Source organism: Zeus faber, assembly GCF_960531495.2.
Source record: "Zeus faber genome assembly, chromosome: 4".
Lineage (NCBI taxonomy): Eukaryota > Metazoa > Chordata > Actinopteri > Zeiformes > Zeidae > Zeus > Zeus faber.
The window spans coordinates 26,166,448-26,184,396 of NC_137191.1; positions in this window are offsets into that span (position 1 = coordinate 26,166,448).

Below are 17,949 nucleotides of genomic sequence, written 5' to 3' on the forward strand. Positions count from 1 at the left end.
TTCTATGCACCGGCAAGGGTTCGCTGGGTGCGAGCTTATGCTTTTGGCAGAAAATGTTGGCATTTGTCTAGTTCGCTGGCAATTCCTCGTCCGTTTTTGGCTGTTTCGCAGCCAAGGAGACGCTAAGACCGAGACCAAGCCAATTTATAGACACAAGACATGAACGTTTTTGGGTACATGACAGAAATTTGTGGATTGTTTTTGAGGTTTTTATCTTTGTTACTGGACTAAAGCTATATATTACATAATATAATCACCATACTATAATACCTATACACCTAATGAAATTTAAGCTCTATTGTTGTATATAATGGTACATTAATTCAAATTGCTCTGGTAAACTGCAGGTACTGAGCAAGAGACAAAATAAATGAAACCGTCAATGAACAAACATTCACTTGATTGATTCTAACTGAAAGGTACAATATGAAATTTCAGCCGCTAGAGGTCTGTCAATCAAACCAATAACAAAAGACGGAGTTTGATGACGTGGTGAAGTAGCGTGGCGTCATCATGGGGATTGTTGCGTTCTTCTTTATGGGGACAGCTTCGGAAACAGAACGCATCACAAGAGGCGGTAAAGGAGATATGACGCCATTGACAGGTGACCTAAGGTCACCTATTATTAAAGGAGATCTATTATGCTTCTTTTTACACATGTTAATATAGGTCTCTGAGGTCCCCAAAACATGTATTTAATTTCTTTTTTTGCTAAAAAAAACCACTCAGATTATGCATTCGCGCCATTGTGACGTGCCTCTAAACCCGGACTGTTCCAAAACAGGCTTTTTCAGAGTGTGTAGCTTTAATTGTTAATGCGCAGCTGAGCGCCCTAGTTCTGAGCCAATGGGGTTTGAGCACAAGTTCCGGGTTCTGTCAGCCAATGAGGTCTGAGCTTTACTCCTGGCTCTGTTTAGTTTCCTCTAACTTTCACTGAATTCGACAACAATCTTTCTGGGGGAAAAAAAAAGAGAAATAAGCAATCCAGTTGCTGATTCTCCACTCATATTACATCTACAAGGCCTCATTTAAAAGTAAGTTCTGACTTTCGTTGCCATGCTCCAAGCCTGTGGGAGACACGAACACTGCACTGGGAAGTACCGGGACTCTTGCACACAGGGAATTTTTGTTTTGTGTAAACGTTGGAAAATAAAATAAATACATTTACAATAAAATCACACTATTTGTATTGGGTTTGTTGGAGAAACGCACAGCGGATCGGATGGACCAGATGACCATATAAGGAAATCAGTGATGAGACGACGTCAGCTCGTGCAGAGAGTAGAAAAAACCTCTGGAAACAGAGCGTTCGGAAGCCTGAGTGTTCTGTTTAAAGCCATTACTTTGTCATTTGTTTACCTCATTATTTGATACTCTGGCCACATCTAATATGAAGATCCCACATTGTAACATTATATATATTACAGAAGATAAGGAAAAGCATAATAGCTCCCCTTTAAAATGAGAGATTTCTCTGGGTTTGAAAATTGTTGGAAACATAATGAAATAATAATAAAGTATATAATAAAAAATAATGTAAGTACACAATTCAACAAACTATATAACCAGTTGTTTTTAGACATAACGCGGAAAACTTACATATTGTGTCTTTAACACAAATCAACAATCAAATCGATAGTGAAGATTGCGGTGTGTATGAAATAAATAAGGATTTGACGTACATAATAGCATGCACAATTATCTCCTTAATGTGACACAATGTGAAATATAGCAAAGGCTATGCTGTGATAAAATAATGCATAGCCATATCTAAAACATGTCTAGATATCATGTATAGAGAATATACATTGCCAAATGATGTCAATATACAGGCACTAGAAGTGCACTTTGCAGTGTGTAAAGGGTAAAAATGCTGGCGTGTGTGTGTTGAAAAAAGTCTGGACTATAAATGGAATAAACAGACGTGCCAGTTTGCCTGTTGATCAGTTGCGGATCGCAGAAACGTTCCAGGAAGAAAAAAACCAAAAAAAAAAAAACGATCTCGATCGCTATCCTGTAAGTGATGTTGAGGTGTGACCCGCTTCACAATCACACACGCACGCTTCCTTGAGAACCATGGAAGTTAGGTGATAACTGGAACGCTGCACGCCCGAATTGAGATCTTCGCCTTTATCGGAAAAAAAACATCCCGCTTCCCCCGTTTGGACCTCGGACGTGCCGACGCGTGATGGATATGAGCTGGCAGATGGAAGAGGCACACGCATGTTCGCGTGCGCGCACACACACACACAAACACACACTCACACACAAAGTTCAGACACCATCGAAGCAGCAGGTTTCGGATAAAAATGTCTTGATAATAACCATTTTGTTTTCTCTGGTTTAAGGCGGTGCTCGAATTGAATTTGCCTTTTTAACTGTTGACTAGCGTTGCCATTGAAGTACTTTTCCCTTTTTACACTTTATCCCTTTGACTATTATATTACAACGAATGTCAAAAAGTCCACACACACTTCACTCCATTTTTCTAGTTCTGAAACAGTTCAAGCCTGACCATTAAAAAATATATATATATATTGCATACAGTCGCTAATAGGCTACCTTCCTCTCAGTGTGTCAAATATAGAAAAGAATGATCGTACCACGGTTGCGTAAAGCCCGTACACAGCCCTCAATTTATACTTGGGCCCCCGAGTTGGGCCCTCCGTCATTGTCGTCTCATGAGGTTAAATCCTTATTTATCATGAGCTTTTTTTTTTTTTTTTTTCTCCAGAGGCCAGCAAATTATTCAACTAAAATATGTTTTGCTGTCTGAAACTGCTTATTTTCCCCTCTATTCTAAAACCAGCAGCGCCACCGTCCCTGGCAGTGAGCAGGGGGGGGGGCTGCTGTCACCATGCTGAATAATAGGTCCTGTGATCTTCAGGTGATGGGAGAAGGTTTTGAAAATAATAATTTCCCAACGAGGCTTCAGAGCGATTATCGGCTTCTCCTTGACTAATTCCTTTGGGACTGTGTGTTCTTTTTTTACGTGATTGGAAATGGCTCCCGGTCTCCTCGGTCAGCCCCCGTGTTTTAGTGAGCGTGGACAAAGCAAACGCTTGTCATTCACGTGGAGTGGTAAGAATCTGCCCCGCAGGCCGCCGCCGGGCCTCTTAATAGCTCCCCCCCCCCCCCCCACCCCCATGCGCTTTCTCCTCCCTGCATGGTCATCCGTTTTGGGGGTGGGTCTAGCCGGTCCCATCGAGGGTTGAAAGTTCTGCCGGTGTCACGTTTCCCTATTATGGCGTTCGCCCGTGTGTCGAGGTGTATCTAATGCTCTGCATGAGATCTTTTTATATCTCTCCATCTCCCATCTGAGACCTGTCATATATATATATATATAGAAAGAGAAATCTGGTGTTCAAACAGTCAACAAAATAATGGGTTTAAATTGATGACTTTGATACTTAATTGGATCTCAATGGGATTTCAGTCATAAGCTTTGAGCGTGCTTTTGCAATGGGGCAGCAAAAACATCCATTCTGAAAGAGCCCATTTAAATGTTTTGTTATTGCAAAACGAAACAGAAATTCACCCTTAACCCTCTGTACTACTTCTGACTCTTGTGAACTTGAATTTCACGTCGAAATTTGAATGCAAACGGTCAAATTCAAAACTATTGCATCACACACACACACACACCCAGCCGCAGAAGTTTGAACATGCAACACTTTGACCTGCATACACTTACTCACTCGCACACACACACACACACACACACAGACACACACACACACACCCACACCCACACGCTGTAACAGACAGTAAATAGGGTGGAGTGAAACAGAGGCGGTTGTAAAAGGAAGATTGGAAGAGTGTGAAGGGGAGTGCACCGCACCACTCAGCTCCAGCTCCATTTCAACTGGTGACCCTCCACCCCCCACCTCTCCCTCCTTTCCATACACACACCAACACACACACACACACACCCTCAGGGCTGTAAATCTAAGACTGAAAGCCCTTCCCTCCTCTCTCACTTCACATTCCCCCTCGCACTGCAAATATCACCACACAGAGCGTGTTTCCATGTTTTATTTAATATGGAGCCATCCTATCTGTCTGGCAGATCACACTTAAATGGTAATCTCTTCGACGGACGGACAGGACGGGAGGGGGTGGGAGGGGAACTCGGGAGGAGGGAAGCCAAAGCGATGTTTGGTTGCAGATGTTTTTGAATGCTGGCTGCCAGGATTTACTGTATGTTTTTGTTAAAAGTGTGGGGGGAAAAAAGAAAAAAGCCTAGACCTGGTTAGTTATGAATGGAGAACTGGCAAACTTAGGCTTTAACAAAAGGCGCTAAAAGACTATTACGGGCTGCTGTATGTGTGTGTTCCCAAAGAACATGTAAATATGGAAATCCACCGCATAGATGTGCAATATAAGTAAACAGAGTTAAGAGTCACAGGATGAAACCATTTTGACTCCAACTGCCAATTATCCTTTCATTTAAATCCAAAGCTCTACGGCTCCAAAAAAATGGCTGATTGTCACTATTGAAGGAACTTACAGATGGCGTAGACACATGGCTGATTAATTAGTTTGGTGCCTCTGACATAGCACGTTCCTCTGAGCCTGACCTAAACACATCATATTAAAAAAAAAAAAAAAATCATTGAAAATGTGGATAAGGACTATGATTTTTAAATACGGTTTTCAAGGGATGGACAGATGTTTCTCAACAAATTAGTGTAAAAAAAAAAAAGTCCCAGATGTCCCAAACATAATTTGCAGGTACCCAGGGTCCTGGACACAGCTCAGAACAAGATTTAAGTTGACTTGATCAGCCCGCTCGGGAGGCTTGGGTTCTGAGAAAAGAAATCTCGGCCAACGTCTGCCAGGCTGCAAAAAAAAAGGTACTTGGCTGTTTACCCGAAAGTCTCTACGAGTCTGTTTTGGCCTAAGGTCCAGGACCTGGAAAGACGAGTCAGTGAGAAACTCAGCCAGTATCAGTGTTTCTTGTTGGGTGCATTTCTGCTGTATTTACTAAAGCAGGTGTCACAATATTTGCTTTAGGCCTTCCCATCGTGTCTTGTATCAAATCTAAAGAAGCGGTTAAAATGAGGCGTGACCTCATAGCTTTTTTTGTTTAAGCTGGCTAACAAATAAAACTGTAGATGTCTGAAAGATATTTTGGTCGACTAAAAAAGGATTCCTCATCATTTACTGTTTCATCTTCGAAAAACACATACTACGGACATGCTACTGTACATACTACTAAATTCAGTAATTCCGTTTGAAACTGCTCCACCCCCCGACACCCGAGTTTATAATCTTCTTTGCTACAAGATGGTCACTTTCTCTCCTACACTCTACTGCCTTCTTCTGATTGATTGATTTGGGGTTTCTTTGTCACTTGAGGCGATGGAGATAGTTCTGCATCTGAGGGCGCTGTTCCTTTTTGTGAAAGTTCACAGACCGCTACCAACAATGGAAACTGTATAAAGACGGGCATGCGCATATAACGCAAATATACATTAAATGACTTTCTTAAAGTGCCAATTGACTGGAAGTACAAAATATGGGACAAATATATTTCCAAAGAAAATAATCTCCACTTTAAAGGTTTGAGTATGATGTACAGTATACGGCGCATGAGCTCGTTGTTCATAACTTGTCCTTTTCGTCATCTTATGTTAACGTGTGGGAGAGGAATCATATTTCTATAATATTTATGGGGGGGGGGGTTGGTGAGTGCATGAGACAAAGTGTAGCTGAGTTGATCCCCCGCGTCCCCCCCTCGTCTCCCCTCACAGCCTTGGGAACAGGGGAGTGTTTATTCCATTATGTACATGTTCTTTAATAACAAGTTGATTTATGGAATGCCTGCATGTACTTTAGCTGTTACTAAGGCCGTGCTGGCAGGATAAGAACGCTCGCTTTTTCCTGTTGCAACCATTCCAACCTCTTTCTCTCCAGTGGAGGTTGGCTCCGGCATGAAGCCTTAAAAGACATCTTTATCCATGCTGCCGCAATAAGGCCGGGGGCGCTTCATCAATTACACTCGCTGTGAGAGGTTGAAATGTCACCCACCAGCCGTGAGGCCTCGAGAGAATGCGAGATTACGGCTAAAATGCGTTTATTCGGGTTCATATCAATACTCAACGTTTCGAGCGAAGACGTAAAGGACGGCCCCCAGTTGAATAACCACTTATACATGCGTATTAGTTCTGTGAGAAAAAGAACACTGAAAGCAAATAGTCAGAAAGCTAGGTTACCGGTGAGGTGACAAACAAGGAGGCCAGGATTAACCTAGCTGCTGTTTATTTTATGTATGTGCAGACTGAGCCTGCCGGCGTACAAACGGCCCGTGGCCACGTAGAGTGTTGGTTCGCAAAGTGCCCGCGCTGTGTATGCAGGAGCTGAGCCAAGACAAAGATGCGAAGGGGAACGAGAAAACAAAGGTGGCATCTAAGGAACGCTGTCGACCCAAATAAGAACATCATGAAAAGCACATTGGAGTATTTGGGTTACAGATGTAAAAGATATTAGCAAAACTGTTGGTTTTGGACCCCTGTTCCTGTGCCCAAGGAATGAGAAGGAAGTTCCAAGGAGGCACATAGTTTAGCCCAGGGTCGCCTGAGGCCTGGCTGTCATGTTGTGGCCGCCGTCACACGAGTGCCTACAAAAAACAGCTCCTTGATCAACCCTTTTAAGAAAGGCACACACATTCCCACCCTCCCCCTTCTCTATCTATCTCTCTCTCTCTCTCACACACACATTTTAAAGATTTATTCTTGTTCATATCAGATGTTAAGGCTGCAAGCACATCTGCAACAGAGCTACTGATATTTCCCAGACTTGTCAGTTGCACATGTGCTGTGCAGGTGGACATTGCTTGCATACAACACTTAATGAATAGAGTAGAACGTTATTTTCCTCTGAGGGGAACTTTTTGTGTTGTAGTAGCCAGTTAAGTGATAGACAACAGGCCCTACAAGCTGCCATGGCGCTGTTATGTTGTCAAAGCGTAGAAAAATACATGTATGGTAGACAGGCACTAGCTTGCTTCCTGAAACTGGCCTCAGAAGGATTGCTCCTCTACCCACTAATGCCTTTTGCCAACATAAAGACTGGGAAAGCAGCAATTTATGTTTTTGCATTGACTTGAATAACTTCCACCGCCAGTTTCTGCGAGAGGTTGGAAAACCTCCCTCTTGTAATGGAAGAAGGGTTTTCGGGAAGATGGGTTTCCCTTTTTCGAAACTTTGCCAGTGCCAGTCCTGGCAGAGAAAAGCCTATAGACAGGAGTATATAGGCCTGGGACAGGATGGCTGTGAAAGCACAAAGGATCCTTTATTTTGCCACTTCAAAAACATATCAAATTCATTGTCTACTTGATTTATTTGAAATGTGAAGGTTAATAACACATAAAGAAAACAACATAATACCTCAATTGCCATCTCGCAAGTTTTTTTTTTCCAAATGACACACTGAGGATTAAGTTCCAAACACAGCATAGTTTAATAATGGGCTCAATGAGTCTATTTGAGGACTTATCAAGTGTAAAACGGCAGCACTCCATTGTGATAGTGATGAAATCAACCCACCAGAACACGCTTTTTCTTTCACCCCTTCCACGCATAAGGACACATTTGCTGGCGCTAAACAGTAGCACAAACACAACTTCCAATTGCCCTGCAGTGCTCACTGTTGCACAACGCGTACGCACACACCTACGTGTGCACATGCACGCCACTGCATTCACACACACGCGGTAACTGAACCAACTTGGATTGAAATTCCAGCAGCTTTTGCAATGCAAAGAGAGAGTACCAGGGAGGTTTGCAAACATGCATCGTTGAGCCCAAATAGCCAGACAATAGCTCAACATCTTAGCACTCCCTGGGGACTGTTGGCAGAAAGGAGTGGACGAGTGCTGTATGGGAGCACTTCTCACTATGGGCTTCGACCACCTCTACGCTATAGAGCTCATAATGTTAGCAACCAGTTTCCCGCGATGCACAAGTGTCAACAATTTCAATATGAAGACGGGACGGCAAACATCGTCAGCAACACAATGTCAGAGAGGAGAAGCAGGTTGGGAAAGTAGACTGCATTCATCCAAGACTCCACCGGTGCCAGCAAGCAGCTACCCCTGCCATTCCAATAGAAAAGGTAGAGGTTTGTGTGTGTGCCCTGTGTGCACATACAGAACATTCACGCATGTGCATTCATGCAACTGTGTGTTGGGGGGGGTCCTTACACTTATCGCGGAAGCTTGGAAATCTTCTGCATTCTTTATTTTAACCTTTTAGTTTGTCTAGCGAGCTGGGTGCATTTCACGGCACAGCTGGGGTACTGTGTTTAGAAGGCCACATACTGTATGTTGACATTTCTCAACAGTCGACCTAAAGGTCTTAACAGCCCCTTTGAAAACAAACAGACTGCACATACAAACAACTTCCCTTTAGAAGTTACCGCATTACTAATTGTTGAGGAAATTACCACTGTGCCTATGCAAAAGTTGACTGCGCCCTCCCTTTATTTGCTCCAGCCATATCTAAGCCAGGTCTCAGGTGCTGATTGGCTGAAGCGAGGTCAGGAGGGTTCGCTCTCATTTTTATGACTGGGGGGGGGGTCCTCTGAGGGAAGTGAAGGTCTGCTCCAGATTCTCTCGAGCGCCTGCTTTTGTCTGCCAGTGTTTGCTCTGGATTACAACGGCTCCTCTAGTGTTGGAGCCTTGTTAACCCACGCCCTAATGGCAACGTCATTGAACGAGATCTAAGAGGCCGTACCGCCATGGTGTGTCTGTGGGGGGGGGGTCGGGCGTGGTCCTTTCTCATGTTGAGTCATGCCGCCATGGTCTGCCCATCACCCACTTTTTTGCAGCATATAAAAAATTCATATAAACCCGGGCATGTCTTGTGTGCTTACGCTTCCTCTTTCACACACCCTCCAACGGTTCCTTTCTTTTACACTGTTTGGCGACCTGTCAACACCTGACTCACCATCCCTCGTATCCAAGGTGTACAAGTTGGGCTACTTACTAACTTGTAGTATTAAGTATGTCACGCTGGCCGCTCTCTCACCACTTTCTATTCTCTCCGAGGAATGCAAATAACTGTCGCCTTTTGTTTGGCATTTGCATAGCTATTGATGAATTTAACTTGACGTTTCTCTGGTTGTCAAGTTCCTCTGATTGAACACTGTGAGCGCAGCTCTAAGTTCAGAGCGAGAAAGAGAATTTAAAATCGAAATATATATAAATATGCAGACAAATACCAGGACGTAACTTCTGTTTTAAAGCCCCAAATTATTTACGCTCAATAATACTTGCCTCATCCTTGATTAAAAGCGGGGCCTGTCTGGCCACCCACACTCGGGTATTAGTGGGAACAGGTTTGCTAATGGGCGTGGCATCAGCTAATCTAAAACAAAGTTTGAACACTGTGTCTCGATGTTCTGACAAAAGCCGCTCCTGGCACGCCGCTGAAAAGGCAGACCATTATGGCCTCCAAGGCCTTATACCCCTTCTGGGTCAACAATCATGGCAATCCCAACTCCAACCGGAGACGGAACTCATCCAGTGACAGTTTGGGTTACGCTTTGATAAAGTTAAAAAATATATATATATATTTCAAGTCGGTCTGCGTCTCTCAGAACTCCCACCCGTTTCCTCCCCTCGCTTGGGGGAGTGCTGCTGATCCCTGGTCAGCGCATGGGGGACGTGACGGTGGGAGACTGGTGGGTGAGCGGCGTTCGGGGGGGGGGGGGGGTCGCACCGTTAGTCCTGTGACATATGAGATTCCACATGCTCTGATGAGTAATTCCCACTCCCTATTTCCTCCCTCCCGCCTTCCACACCTACTCTCTCCCTCCTTCCTCCCATGCCTCCCCTCTTCCCTCGCTACGCTGTTTTTTCGCACTGAGTCATCGTCCACACTCTCCCTCCGCCTTTCCCTCCGTCTCCCTCTCTCCGTCCCTCGCGTTTCTCTCTCCCTCTCTTCTTGTCTGCATGGTAAATGAAGAGGACTTCTTACTTCCTTTCATCCACAGCGGCGGTCCCAGAGGGAAACTCAATAAGAATTGCTTCCCTCTGATGACTCACTCGCCAACATGGAGAACTCCACTCTTCGCTACCCCGCTGTCCAACACCTCATCACTCCACACCACGCCCAGGCCACAATCACAGGCCTACAGAATCCTGTCTGTCCGGCTGGATGTCTCTCTATCTGTTTATCAATTCACTCTGCTCGCATTTCATGACGTTTCCTTATTTTTTCCTATCTTTCTGCCTGAATGCCTGGCTTTCTGCCTGTCCTCACTTTCTACGTCCCTGACTGTCTGTACAAACTGCTATCACGCCCGCCTGGACGCCAGCCTGCCAGTGAGACTAACCAACCTCTATTTCCCTTCTGCTTCTCTGTCTTTCTGTATTTCTAGCTCTGCCTGCTGGCGGCCTGCTAGCTTGTATAACTGCCCATACCTTGGCACAAAATGGCAAAGTCAAAATACTGAAGGACGCGGCGCGTCGGCGCCATTCTGCACGCGTAAAAGCTCTTGAGGACCGGGGCAAAACGTTATGACGGTGTAATTATCCCAAAGATGCTGCCAAAAATCTGAACTTTACAAACATTAGACAATTCTCCATGAAATCAGAGCAGTCATCCGCCGCGCTATACATTCCAACCTTGATCGCATTCATCACATGAAAAGCGGATCGTACCTTGGAACGGCACTGCTTACAGTGATGGGAAACCTGTTGAAACCTCCTAGCGCACAGCCGTGACTGTTGATACCTGCATGCTATCACATAAACGTTTAGGAATAAAACAAGAGTTGCAAGTGCGTAGTTGCTACAGTCAGTTTGGGTTGTGAGGGGGGGGGGGGGGTTAATTTAGAACAACTGTCCAAGTTTAGCGGCCTCACTGTACTTCCACGTCCCCGCGAGCCTTGTGCAACAGGTTGTCGGTGTGAACCATCAGATACTGTATAGAGATCCTTGAGAGGAGATTTGTTGACCATTGCAAGAGCAATAAGGATTTTTAGGGGCATTATGACTGGGTTAATAAAACACAGCTGCCCCTAAAAGTCCCTCACTTTTCTTGCTGCCTTTGCTCTCCCTCCCTCACTTGCTTAATTTTCCTCTGATGTCTCAGCCCAAAGTTTTTGGGATCCAAACTGCAGCATTTATGGCCTCATCAAGTGAGACTTGGGGATCGTAACTTCAGCTATCAGTGAAACCGTGGCTGGGGCAAGGCAGAAAACCCGGGGAGGCCTCGCAAGTTTTAGTGGCGACCGGATCGCATTATTTCCTCCAAAGTGAGCAAGCCTGCCAGTATTTATGAATTGCATATTTACGGTGAAGTTTTATTGTTATTTGCACTGACGTTTTTAAAGGAGGTCGAACGAGCTCAGAGCAGAATTTCCAAGAGGCGAGGTTCCTAGTGTTCATTAGCAGTTTTTTTTTTTTTGTTGTTTCTTTGGTTTATTTTTTTCAGAATGGGCAAACGCCATGTGAGTCTACACATTAGCAGGGTTTACAACGCTCAAACACCCTTCCAAACTTTACTCTACCGCGTTAATGCATCCCACGGCGAAGTTTAAATTGAGGATTTACGTGAACCCGGTGACCCGCTCTCCACAAAACCTAGCAGGAAATGCCGGAAACTTCTATTTAAAGCGAGCCTATATAACCCGGCTTACGGATGGTGCGAGGAAAGAGAATACGAGACAGGCGCGGTGTTGGGAAGAGAGAGCGAGAGAGGCGGGGTGGGGGGCAGGGGGGAACCTAGATGTAAGCAACCCTGCGCAGTTAAGTGACGTGGGGAGTCCATTTGGAGCTTTTTAAACAACGTTGAAATGCCAATGACAGAGGCTTGGCAGGCGGTCGCGGCCAGCGCTGTTCAGTATCAAAACTTTGATCAGCATGCTTGGGTGACCGGCCCAGATCTCCCTGTGGTCACACTGCTCATGTGGAACCAGGCCTCCCATACTAGGAGCTGGGCTCTCCCCCTCTCAGCCTTGGACAGCAGAGGGTGTGTTTATCTGCTGTCTGGGATGTCGTTGCACTTAAGTGGGCTACATGTACAAAGAATGATGAGCCCTGGCAAGAAAAATGGTCGTGTCCACAGTTAATCTGCAGGTTCTAGATATTTTACACTTTTTTTCAGATATTCCTTTATACTTGGAATGAAATAAAAACCTGTCTGCCTGCATTTTTGCGGTAAATAAGTAAAACTTTAAAGTGTTAAAATTGGGATCCCAGGTATACGTATTGGGCTCTGTCAACTTTCCTTGTTCCTTGTAAAAAAAAAACTTAAAAAAAACAGCAAACAAGGAATATCAAGGAGTACGCAAACAGATGACAAACCCGTCCGCTATTCCCAAAGACATAAATATCACTCCAAAAACAAAAGCTCCAATAGCTGATTGTACATTGAAACACAATGTACAGTGGGTCTTTTTGGGGGGGTGGGGGGTTCTATTCTGCCGGTATTTTGTCGAGTACATCCTCTATCTGGCGGATTACGCTTGTCTCATGTTTTAGTCGGCCGTTAAAATAAAAATCCCATGCTTCAGCGAATGTCATACCTATGCGTCACTGGCAGCACAGAGATGCCACCGTCGCTCTCCGGTCTATTAATTACATAAAGCATCTAGTGTCAGGATGCTAAATTCATTAGCGAGGTATGTGCGGCTTTCTGGGGTCACGACCAATATAGAAACCGCTCTTCAAAACAACTTCTTTGCCACTTGTTGAAAATAAAAGAGCATCGTCTCCGCTTCTTTAGCTATAAGATATCCCAAGGTATCAGTCATTTGTTTTTTTTATTTTCACGCCTAAAAGGTATGCCACAAACATAGTAGTAATGATGATATGAAATCTATATGTAATATAGTAATAACGTGATATTAACTTGATAATGTAGTGATAACATGACAATTATGTGATAATGTAGTGAATATATGATAACGTGACAATGTGGTGATTATGTGATAATAACATGATAATTATGTGATGTGGTGATATGATAATAACCTAATAATGTGATTACATGATAATGATGTGATAATGTGGTGATTATATGATATAATTGTATCATAATGTAGTAATGACCTGATAATAACATGATCATTACAGGATATGGTAATGTCGTAAGATAATCGTGTTGCTTTTCTCAGTTTTGGTATTTTAATCTCTGGTTTGCTATATGTGCCAGAAAGTACCGTGTTTTAAAAAGCTGTTCCATAAGTAAAGTTTATTGTTTTTGCCATTGTTTTTATCATTAAACCGAATGTATATTCGCCTAAACCGGTTTTAACAAGGCATGATGTTTATATGGAGAGAGCCACAAATTGAACACGAGACTAGTGAGTCCCTATTTCCAGGACAAACTTTTTGTTCTACGAGTTGGTACGGTTGTGGGGCTGAAAAACAAGACCAAATATTACATTCATATTGCATTAATGTTACTTTTAAATGACAGAGAATAAAAGAAAATACTTTTAACAAGCTTGGATTATACAATAAGGCCTACAACAGAAGCAGAGATTTTTTTATTCTTTTATATATGTTATCATAGATCATTATCATAGATCCGTCATTATAACACTCTAGTGTACATGACGACGTTGAGAGACTTATTTTATTACCTATATTACTGTTTTTCATTACCACTTATATTATTCTTTCATAAAACGGAATAAAGTTGGACTGACGTGTTTTAAAAGACATTTTTGCGTTGAAATGTGTGCTGCTGTAGGGATTTAACTATCCACATGGGGCTTCCAGTCATGTTCCCCTACTTATAATAAAACGACATAAAGCTGTATCATCACACCGTTTCACTATCACTGCCCTCAAAGAACATCTGTTGCATTTGATTTGCTTTCTTCACAATCACACAAAACGCATAGTAGTAGAATGTTGTTGTTGTTTTTTTAAACTCGGTGGTCACATGAGCCAGAAACTGGGACTTTGTAGGCCAGTTGAATGGATGAGGACTCACCTTGCCCGCAAAGACCCAGCCTCTAACGCACAACATCCCCCACTGACCCAAACCAAACATCCCCCTGTGGATCCAGGGAGATGTCTGGTTGCAAAAGGGAGAGAAATCGCGATATCGTTCTACAACCGTGACCGGAATGCCGTGCACACCGTGCACTGTCTGGAAACCACTCCAGATGCTGCTGTTTGCGGTTTACCTGTTTTTTGGGGCTCTTTTCCCCCCGCGGCGATCGCGTCGGCTCCGACCCCCGGCGGCGGCGGCGGCGGCGGCGGCGGGAGGGTCCGGGTGACTGGGAGCACGGATCACCACGGACCGTGGGAGGAGGAGGAGGAGGAGGAGGAGGAGTAGGAGGAAGACACCGAGGCTGCGTGCGTGCGTGCGCCGAAGTTGGAGTTGGATGATGACCACCACCACCACCACCACCACCACCACCGCCCCTGGAATATTTTAGCACTTGGAGCTGCCGTCGCTGTTGCAACAGAACCACCCCCACCCCCAACACACACACACACACACACACACACACTTAAAAAAAAAAAAAAAAAAAAAAAAAAAAAAAAAAAAGACTATCCTTTAGAGGACAAATCTTATTTCCCCTCGGCAAAGGTGGGGAAAAACAAATAAATAAATACATAAATAAATAACTAAAAGTTAAATAATAGCTAATTAGATGGTCCCTTTCGGGTCAAATGCCATCATTTACCCCTCGGAGGAAAATGAAAAACAATTCTCGCTTATAAGTAAATAAATACTAAATACATAAAAATCGCCATATAAAAAAAAAAAGAATAATCTTAAAAATAAGATCTATCCCTTGGAGACAAACGAGTTACCCATCCGAGAACACAAACGAACAGGCGGAGGAGACGCAACAGTCTGCTGCGGCGTCTCGTCCCGGTGTCTCTTCACCGGACTTTGGAGCCCGGAGCCGGTCTCCCATCACCCGGATAGATCCATCCCTCCATCCATGTTGGATCCCCCTCGGCCGGGAGCAGCTGATATATGGAGCTGCGCCCTCCCGTTGGGCCCTCCCCAATACGGGCTCCTGATGACCGCTTCAACCCGGTTCTTTTTAAAGACTCGGCCACTCGGGTCCCGGCTGGCCACTCCGGGCTTCCGTCGCCGCGATGCCGCGCCGCAGGTGATGTGGACTGGGTAAAGACAAGGGGAGGCGGCGGCGTGAGCTCCAGGTGCACCGTGCCTTCAACCCCCCCGCACCTCCCACCCGCACTCCTGCACTTGCGCGGCGCTCTTCTAAGGTGCTCCTCTTAAGCGCCATCGCACCTTTTTAGCGTGACAGCGCCGCCGTGCAGCCCGGTGGCGGCGCGCCCCCTAGTGGCGGTGAGGGCAAGTGCGGGCCCGCTGTGGGTTGGTCCAAAAAAAAAAAAAGAAGAAGGTATTTCTTTTATTTGATGCCGATGTCTACTTTTCTCTCATATGTTCATTTGGAATGTAATTGTGCTTTGTTATGGCTTTGTGTGTCGCTTTTGTAGTCTATTTCTTAATTTCCTTAAATATAGTCTTATCTGATTTTATCCTAAACCCGGATATTCTAGTTAATTTGGTTGGTTGGTGCATTGGAGTTTAAACCTGTTCTATCCTAAGAAGAATGCTCTATTCTGTGTTTGTCATTTTCATTTAAAATGTAGTTCAGCGTATTCTATTCCCATTCTATTGTCACTATAGATATCTTCAATCGATCCATTACTTTCTGTACTGTATTATATGGTTGTATTATAGCCTTGCTTCTTTCTATTGTATTATAGTATTCTCTATTCTAGTCAAGTTTATCTTACTAATTATTTTCTCTTACTCTTATGTTTCTCTTATATATTATATTTAGCTGTAATCTGTATGGATTCAGTCAAGTGTATTCCATTCCTTTTCTACTCTGTATCCAATTATTTTCCTACTTATTCCTTAATTATACAATTTTCTACGATCTTCTATTTTATCCTGGATTTCTTACTTTTTCCGCTCTGTTTACGTTTTTTTTCTTATTTTCCTGTTTCTATTCTATTCGGTGTCACTGTTTCTATATTATAACAGCTTTCTATTATATTATGATGTATATATTACTTGTTTTTTTTAATCTACTATATAGCCTATTTCTGTTATATTCTCTATTTTTCATATATATATATATATATATATAATATTTCTGACATCCGCGATTTTATTCGGATCCACTCGGTGTTTATCGTATTATAATAGCCTGTTTCTATTTCCAGTCCATTCTACTCTGTTTATATTGTTAATTTCCACCCCACTATGCAGCCTGTTTCGGTCTCCCTACCGCTCCACGCCCCGCTTTCCAGTCCGCGCAGTGACGCTGTCTCTCAGCAGCTCACGCACGGTCCCGTCGTTAAAAAAAAATGTAACAACTACTCTACATATTAGAATATTTCCACACCCCCGCTGCCCGATGTTCGTCTTTATTTCCTCCAATACGTCGTCGGCGGAAAGTCGTCGGTGAGTATTCGACTCCGATCGCGTGGTTTGTAAGCGCCGGGACAGCCGCGCAGAGTGTGTGTAATGCGTGTGTGACAGTTCACATGACCCGGTGAGATTGAATGAGGATCCGCGTTCCGAACGACCCTGGTTCATCGGAAGAGACGAAGAGGGGGATAAAGACGCCAATTCGACTCAAAGGCTCAGTTGATGTGTTTCGGCGCCGGCGGCGATCAAGTGCAACTCCAGTGACGCACGATCACATGGATCCGGCCCTGAATAGGAAGCCGAGGGAAGTTCACTGGAAGTTCCGTGGCGTTTGTTTGACGTCCAGCCCCGCGTCACGCGTGGGGCCGACTGTGGCAGTTGTGGCAACGTATAGCACCCAAAATATGTTATAGATGAGATAGAAATGTCCAATAAAACTCACTCGAAGTGTGGTTTGTTTGGAGCTTTCTAATACATCCTCAATGAAATTGGATGGGTGGGTGGCTGGGCCGGTAGATAGACAGACAGATGGGTGGATTGGTGGATGGATGGATGGACGGACAGATGGATGGAGGGGTAGATAGACAGATGGGTGGATGGATGGATGGAGGGGTAGATAGACAGATGGGTGGATGGATGGATGGAGGGGTAGATAGACAGACAGATGGAAGGGTGGACGGATAGTTCGAGAAAGAAATCCAGCTTTATTTGTTTTCTATCGTAATTTAGTTCAGTGTATTTAATCCCCATTATATTTTGTGTATATAGATAATTATTGGATATATTAACAACTGTTATTGGATAGGTAATATATAGTGTATTACATCCCTATTATATCCGGTATCTATGACTTTTCTACTTTATGAAATAGCCCTTTCTTCAAATCACTGTTTCTCTTCCAATTTATATTTCCATCCATGTCAGGTCTTAATATACAATGCATGAACGGTACCTGACGACCTAGAAGCACATAAAATACATGGTCCCATAAAACATTGCAAGCGTAAAAAAACATCTTTCAATAATGTTTAATGTTTATTTAAAAATGTGTTGGGGACACTTCTTCTCGCCCACCCATTCCCTCTTTCATCTCTTATCTGTGTCTGCCCACCGCCATCTCCCTGTGCAGGGCGGCGGGGTCCACAGGCAGCGGTTGTGACCGGAGGCCGTCCCCATGGTCGCCCCCACCATGAAGGCCGTGGTGGACGGCGTGTGGGCGGTGTGGAGCATTGGCATTGCCATCTATGACTACACCCACACCAGGGTGATGGAGGAGCGCATCCACGCGCTGGAGAGCGCCATCACCGCCCACCAGTGCGCCATCGGCCTGCTCTCCGCCAGCGTGGTGGTGCTCCTCACCTACGTCTTGCTCAGGAGGCTCTGAGGGGGACTCTTAAAAGGTTCCAGAAGAAGGGCGCGAGATCGACTTCAGCCGTTCTAATAAAAAAAAATCTGTGGAGGACCGTGATACAAGAGACCACTCGGGAGAGTTGGGGCTACTGGACAAACTGTATTGAAATCTGGGTCATTGTATGTGGTCAATTTGGATGGAGAC